We start from the raw sequence: 7,833 nt of genomic DNA on the forward strand, positions 1-7,833 counted from the left end.
GAACTACTGGGAAACTGTTAGATTGGTGAAAGAGAGGCATCATTAGATCAGAGTATGGTGATACGAGTGGGACAGAGAAATGTGAAGGGGACAGAAGGGGACAGAAGGGGACAGCTGATAGTAGGCAGCTGAAAATATGGTTTGGAGTTCAGAAAAGAGGTCTGGACAGAGATGTGGGTTTTTGAATGTTCGACATATCAGTTGTTATTAATACACTGGGAAATGAGTTTGCCTCACAAAGGCAGTACAGTGAGAAGAGAAGATAGTTTGATATAGGGACACCATAACCAAGCCTTGGAAGAACAAGCTAGATATTTTGGAGGAAGGCCACAAAGAATAGGATTCAAGTAGAGAGAATATAAAGAAAAGTCAGTAAGAGGACAATCATGAAAAGCATTTTTCAAAGATCAAAAATAGTGCTAAAAACTGTTCTTGTGACTTAAAAAGATAGAGATCATTAATGTCTTTGTTGAGAACTTGGAGTGCACCAAGATGTGAATTTAGTCTGTGTGTATCTATTATCTATCTATCTATCTATCTATCTATCTATCTATCTATCTATCATCTATCTATCTATCATCTATCTATCTATCATCTATCCTCTATCATCATCTATCATCTTTATGCTTGGGTTATAGTTGTAAATGCATGTTAGATTGACCTTCTCAGTGATCCAAATTATTAGCTTGCTAGAATCGCCTACCTGTCTATTCTTGTCTTCCCTGCACAGTTGGATTAAAATCCATTTAGGAATGATCAGTGTTTCTTTACAGTGTTGATATCTGCCCTCCTCCCCACAACAATAAACATATAATTGATGCTCAGAGCTCTGGCCTAGTTTTGTTACTTTGTACAGAAAGATTTAAAAACATTACAGAGTGAAGCCATAATATCCTTATTAATAGCTTTATTATACTCACTGAATTCAGTTACTTTTATGTCATTTATACTAACCAGGTGATCTTCAGGACACTCTAGGTATTGATATATATGTTCAGACAACCCATGCATTGGAAAATAAAATGAAACAGTTCATGCAAAGCATACTTACTGCAAATGCAAAATCCTTTAGATTATCAATAAGAAAATCAGTGAGCATTCTTTAATTATTTATTCCTTCTTATTTAGTATATTTATTTAATGTTTACTATGCACTTTTTATGTTAACTTAGAGTTAATTTTGTTTTAAATGGATTATTTAATTAAATTTTCATGCAAAACATATGATGTAGCTACTATTATTGCCACCTCTTGACAGAAAAGAGAAAGAAAGCAGAATAAGATTAAACCAGATGCCAATTACCCAGTCACTCTTGTTGTCTCCTCCACACAAATTATGCTTTTTAAATTGCCATTCTTCTGGCCATTCATTTCAGTCCTTAATTTGTAATGCCTACTTTTTTTTAACAACTGAACGTTTGGCTTTCTACATACATGCAGATAATTTGCAAAAATAGCATTTTGATTGCCAGAGTGTATCTACAGCCTAAGTGTGTTCACACAGAAAGATTTTATAAGGTTTGCTAATAACATATTGTAAATGTGTTGTGTATTATTTAAACAATCTTCCACATGATATGTGGGTTTAATAATTTTATACATTCCCCTCATTGTTTAAAAATCATAAAAACATGCAATAAACCTGAAATGGTCAATTTGTCTCAGTTCTATTTCTTTCATATTCAGTAGCAGAAAAATAGTTCTAAGCCATCTGGCTGCTCAAAGAAAGTGAAAACTTGCATTCTATTTTGTGTTCTCTTTTGATAGCAAGCTTTGCTTTGGTTTATGGAGCATATTGCAGAATTTCAAGCAATGGATAATTGCAAATTACTAGCAGCAGGTGCACAGACTACTTACTAGTTTTATAATATAAAAAATACATTAAGAAAATGGTTAATTTATTATCATTCACTATTCTCTCATATGAGTACTTATCATGACATTTTATGAGAGATAAAAGTTTCATTTTTAACTTGTCATTTGTTTAACAAGCCAAAATATCCATGATGATTTCCAAGAATAAAGGAGATGACATATATGTATAGGGTTGTGCCTGGCATATAGTAAAAACTCTAAGGAATGGAAACTGCTGTATTTATGCTTATGATTCAAATTAACGAACTATAGTACCTGTTAAATACTAAACACACATACTATAATACACTTTACATACTTACCTTTTTATTGGTTTCATCTCTTCCTGCCATCACCAGAACTCATCAGGAAAAAGTTCATATCCTTTAAAACATATGCATTTCAACTTGAACAGAGAACAACTATTGAAATGTAAGAGTTGTTTAGAATGGTAAACAACAGAATAAAGCAAATTCTCAATGTTTTTCCCCCCAATAATCAAGTGAAAGATGTATGTATTGTAATGGGTTCAAGGATCTGAGCAAATCGGAGCACAAATCTGAGTTGTGGGTGTGGGTGTCAGGGTTTCTCATCCCACCGATAAGCACTTTTTTGACACCAGCTGTGTGTCTCAGAATTCCACTCAACGTTTACACTATTTACGCAAAGATAACATCAGCTTCCAAAGGTAAAAGATCAGTGTGACCAAACTGCCCCCCACCCCAACACACTTCAGAAGCCAGTTCCAAGCCCAGGTTATTACCTTGATTCTGACTGACTGGCTATAAATCAAAGGTTCCCATGAACGCCCTCCTTAATTCCATTAGCTCGCTAGAACAGCTCACGGAACTCAGAGAAATTTTACTTACTACATCACTGGATATAATTCCTTTTCGAGGTTATAATTCAGGAACAGCTAAATGGCAGAGAGGATAGGGCAATGTATGGGAAAAAGGCATGGAGATCCATGCTCTCTCCATTCTCCCCACATCTACATGTGTTCACCAACATCAAAGCTCTCTGAACCCAGTCCTTTTGGGTTTTTACGGAGGCTTCATTACAGAGGCATGAGGGAATAAATCATTGTCCATTGTCCATTGGCAATTGATTCAACTTCCAGCCCTTCTGCCATCACAAGAGATGGAGGGTGGGGATGAGACTGAATGTTCCAAACTTTTTTTTTTTTTTAATTATGTTAGTTAGTCACCCTACAGTACGTCATTAGTTTTTGATGTAGTGTTCCATGATTCATTGTTTGCGTATAACACCCAGTGCTCCATGCAATATGTGCCCTCCTTAATACCTTTCACTGGGCTAGCCCAATCCCCCAACCATCCTCCTCTCCAAAACTTTCAGTTTGTTTCCCAGAGTCCATAGTCTCTCATGGTTCATTTCCCCACTCTGTTTACCTCCCCCTTCATTTTCCCCTTCCTTTTCCTAACGATCTCCCTGCTATTCCTTATGTTCCACAAATGAATGAAACTATATGATAATTGTCTTTCTCTGCTTGACTTATTTCACTTAGCATAATCTCCTCCAGTCCCATCCATGTTGATTCAAATGTTGGGTAACAATTCTTTCTGATGGCCGAGTAATATTCCATCGTATGTATGGACCACATCTTCTTTACCCATCTGTCTGGTGAAGGGCATCTTGGCTCCTTCCACAGTTTGGCTGCTGTTGAATGTTCCAACCTACTAATCACAAGGTTGGCTCTCCCTGCAAACAGCTCATGTTTTAAGTGGTTCTAACTTAACAAAACAAACCTTTTTAACCTAATAAAAGAGACCTTCTTATCTCTAATCACTTAGAAAATTCCAAGGGTTTTAAGAGCTCAGTTCCAGAAAGGAAACAAAGAACGAATGTATACTTATTATAGATTACAATAGCACATAATATATCCAGGTTAGTTGTAATTGCTAGTTTCCCATCTACAAATTCATCTTTTTCTTCCAGTTTTATTGAGAAATAATTTACATATATCACTGTATAAGTTTAAGGTGTTCAACTTGATGGTTTGACTTACATATATTATGATGTGATTACCTTAATGGGTTTAATTAACATCCATCTTCTCATAAAGATAAAATTTAAAAAAAAGAATAAAAGATAGGAAAAAATATTTCCCTGTGATGAGAAGCAGGATTTACTCTCTTAACAACTTTCCCTGTATATCATACAGCCCTGCTAACCATTGCCATCGCGTTGCACATTCCATCCCTAGTACTTATATATCTTATAACTGGAAGTTTGTAAATGTTTTTGCTCCAACTCAATAAAGCATATAAAAATAGAAGCAAGAAAATTATACTAGAGAGATAACCCAGATATTCGCTCTTATTTATTTTAACGTATCATCAAGTATTTTATTCAATGTCAATATTTTACTGCATTTCTTCTAATTTTGTAGCAAAATAAAGCACAACATCAGTGCATTAACATGTATCAATAATTTAAAGACCAGGGATGAAATTAACACTTTTCTCAGAAAAGATAATCCCAAACCTCCTTGATCTAAAAATCGCACCTCCTATTCTGTTGGGTTTAGCTATATATCATTCAGTACCACTTCAGTGCTTAAATTTACTATATTTTCAAAATCATTATTGATATTAAGTATAACAAGAACCTATCCTGTTCTTCATCATCAGATACTTCACTATCTTTACCTTTTTATCTCTCTAATATATTTGAGAATTACCTTTTGTCTACTTCCACAAATGCATGTTGGGGCTTTAATGAAAATTACATTAAGCCTATAAATTAATTACTACTAATACCAGAGGCCATTTTCATTGGACATTGCAATTATTTTAACAGACTTGCAACTAATCCTTTGTGTGTGTGTGTGTTTCCTTTCTCCAATGGCTTCTCTTCTGATTCTGGAAAGTAAAAAAAGAAATCCTTGTGATTGTTTAGACTATCAAGTGAGCATCCAGGCCTGATTTTATTTCCTGCTTTTCCCTCTGTTGCTCACTCTGTTCCAGCCGAATAGTCTCCTTTGATGTTTAACTATGTACCAGTTCAGGAATGTTTACACCTCAGTATTTCTCTGCTCACATTTTCTTCCATAGTGTAGTGACACTGAGGTCGTGTCCAATAATTGTAGTTAATAGTTCACCCATCTCTAACAGTATCTTCTCTACTATTCAGTTTTGCTTTCCTCCATGTAACATTAATACCAAATAAAGTATGTATTTTATTTATTAACATGATTATTATCTTTCCTCACTAGAATGAAAACGTGAGGGTAGCATTCTTTGTCTCTTTTATTCACCAGTGCTTATCACTGTATCCAACAGGTAGTAGGCACTCTATAAATGGTTCTTCTTTTTTTAAGATTTTATTTATTTATTTGAGAAAGAGCGAGGGAGCAAAAGAGAGCACAAGGAGGGTGAAGGGAAGAGGGAGAAGCAGACTCCCCACTGAGCAGGGAGCCGATGTGGGACTCAATCCTGGGACTCTGGGATCATGACCTGAGCTGAAGGCAGATGCTTAACCAACTAAGCCACCCAGCATGTTATAAATGGTTCTTAAATGAATGCTCACATGAATGAATGAGAGTGAAAGCATGTCTGAATAAATGGATAGTGTCCGATTTAAAAAAAAAATACCTAATACGTAATGTGCTAGCAGAACGCTTTGATTAAAATAAGATTTGGTATAAATTTCTTTGCATAAGATTATTATATATGATCTATAAAAGTGCTTTTGAAAGATTAAAAATATTTTAACATAATTCAATTGTTGATTAATTTTTCTGTAATATAGCAAATATCAGTGAACTCTATAAAAATTATACTTTCATGAGGAGGCAATAATATTTAAATAGCATATTTTTAATACACAATAATACATCAAACCTAGAGCATCAGCCTATTTTTCAACATTAATGTAGGCCTATGTTTCCATGACCAATAGACAAAACTAACTTCCTTTCTCTCTCTGTCTTCACTAGCTGAAGTTAGTCCTGTTCTCAGCAGCTCTATGAAGAGGCTCTCTTGGGGAGAAATGGAGGTCTCCTACTAAAAGCCTAAGAGAAATAAGGAATCCAGGCCTTCAGCTAACAGCCATGTGAGGGACTGGACGGCGATACTCCAGTCCCAGTGAAGTCTTTGGATGACTCACTAAAAATTTTGCACCAAAACCAACCAGCTAAACTCTTCCACTTAAAGAGTACATAAGATAATAATTCTTTAAAGCCACTTACCTTCAGTAATTTGTTATATATCAATGGATGATTAATAGACTCTGTTATAGATATAAGCAGTAGTATCCCTTTCTATAACAGGCTAAAGTCGAAAATAAAACCTTTCCAATATTGCATATAATTGAAATAAATAAAAAATCACTTGTGTAAATTTATTTTTAGTTCTTTCATAGGTAAAAAACAATTATACTTATTTTGTCCCTATTTCTGTTTTATATGAAACATATAATTTATCAGTGGGATAATATACTTTCTCAGATCATTTTTGTAATGCTCTTCATGGACCTGGAGGGACAGATGGCAAAATTAAGTCATAGAAATGCAGTTGGTTCTCCCTATTTGTGGATTATGTATTTGTGAATTCACTTACTTGCTAAAGTTTATTTTTAACCCCAAATCAAAGCTTGTGGTGTTTTTGTGGTCATTCAAGGACATGTTCAGAGTGGTGAACTAAGGAGGAGGAAAAAGGGACAAAAATGAGATGGTTTAACTCAAGTTTGAGATTTTAAAACATTTCAAGATGATAAAGCTATAAGCATGACAAGTAAGTTTGGATTTTGAGTCTCCTAATTGTCTTGTGAAATCCTGGATCTGTCACTTCTCCCGCAGTGGGCTCAGTGTTCTGAATAGCAATCTGGTGTAATATCCAGAGGATGGATTGCTGAGAGAATTCAATTAGACTTACACACATACAGTGGTCGGCATAATTCCTGGCACATAGTTCAGTCAGTCAGTATTGTTATTGTAGCTGTTAATATTATGATTATAATCTTCACTAAATTTATGCTGTCTTAAGACTGAGTTAAATGACAACTAGTATGGCCAAGTATACTCCTCAGTATTTTAAAGCAAATAAACAAAAACACAACACAATTAGTTTTCGTGCCCCTCCTCAAGGAAAATTTATGTGACTCCTGTTTACCAGAACATTCCAAAGTGTATCTCATAATTCTTATATTTAAAAAAATAGAGAAAAATTATTTGGGAGTAAACTAAGGTTTTTATACTTTTATTTAAGTAGGTACCTCACAAATATTTCTATGACAAACAAACCCCCCGAATTTTTCATATTTGCAAAACACATATATGTTTCTCATATAATGAACTGATTGTGCTGTAGTTACATTGTCTATGATGGATATTACCAGCGTCAAATTACTTAAACGAAATAAAGAAAAAAGGGAAACCATGTAGAATTATGACTCATGGGATCACAGATTTAAAAGGCAAAAAAAAAGAACTTAGAAATTTAACCGAGAAATGGAAATCAGAGAGTAAGTTGGCATTTCTTCAAGCTAACCCCATCCTTACTATGCTAAAGCAGCTTCATCTTCCATAGCACATTCAGAGTTTCATAAAAAGGCATTTCAATTTAATTTAAATTGGCTGAAACAATCAGATAGCTTTTTCTTTCCTAAATGACTTGCTTTTGCAATGGATGTAAAAGCTATTAGCTTTTTTTTTTTTCTAAAAGTAGGTATGAGGTATGAGGATTTGTCTCTTGAGATACACTCCGATTATTAATAAAGAGGTTGTGAAAATTGAACATGACTTTCAGCCAACACAGTAGCACAGACTTTGTTAAGTGACAAGTGACATTAAGAGCCCTTGAGAGGCAGGTTTCTGTCAGAGGAAGGAGATTCATGTTAGTGTAAAGGGAATAAAATATTACCATTATAGAGAAGTTTAATTTCATTTCTTACCTGAGGATTAGAGTAAACTAAAGAGAACTTGTTGTTCAAGAGATTGTTATGACATCTGACTTTGTG

The sequence above is a fragment of the Ursus americanus genome, chromosome 2 (assembly GCF_024610735.1).
Source record: "Ursus americanus isolate L20-20 chromosome 2, mUrsAme1.1.p, whole genome shotgun sequence".
Lineage (NCBI taxonomy): Eukaryota > Metazoa > Chordata > Mammalia > Carnivora > Ursidae > Ursus > Ursus americanus.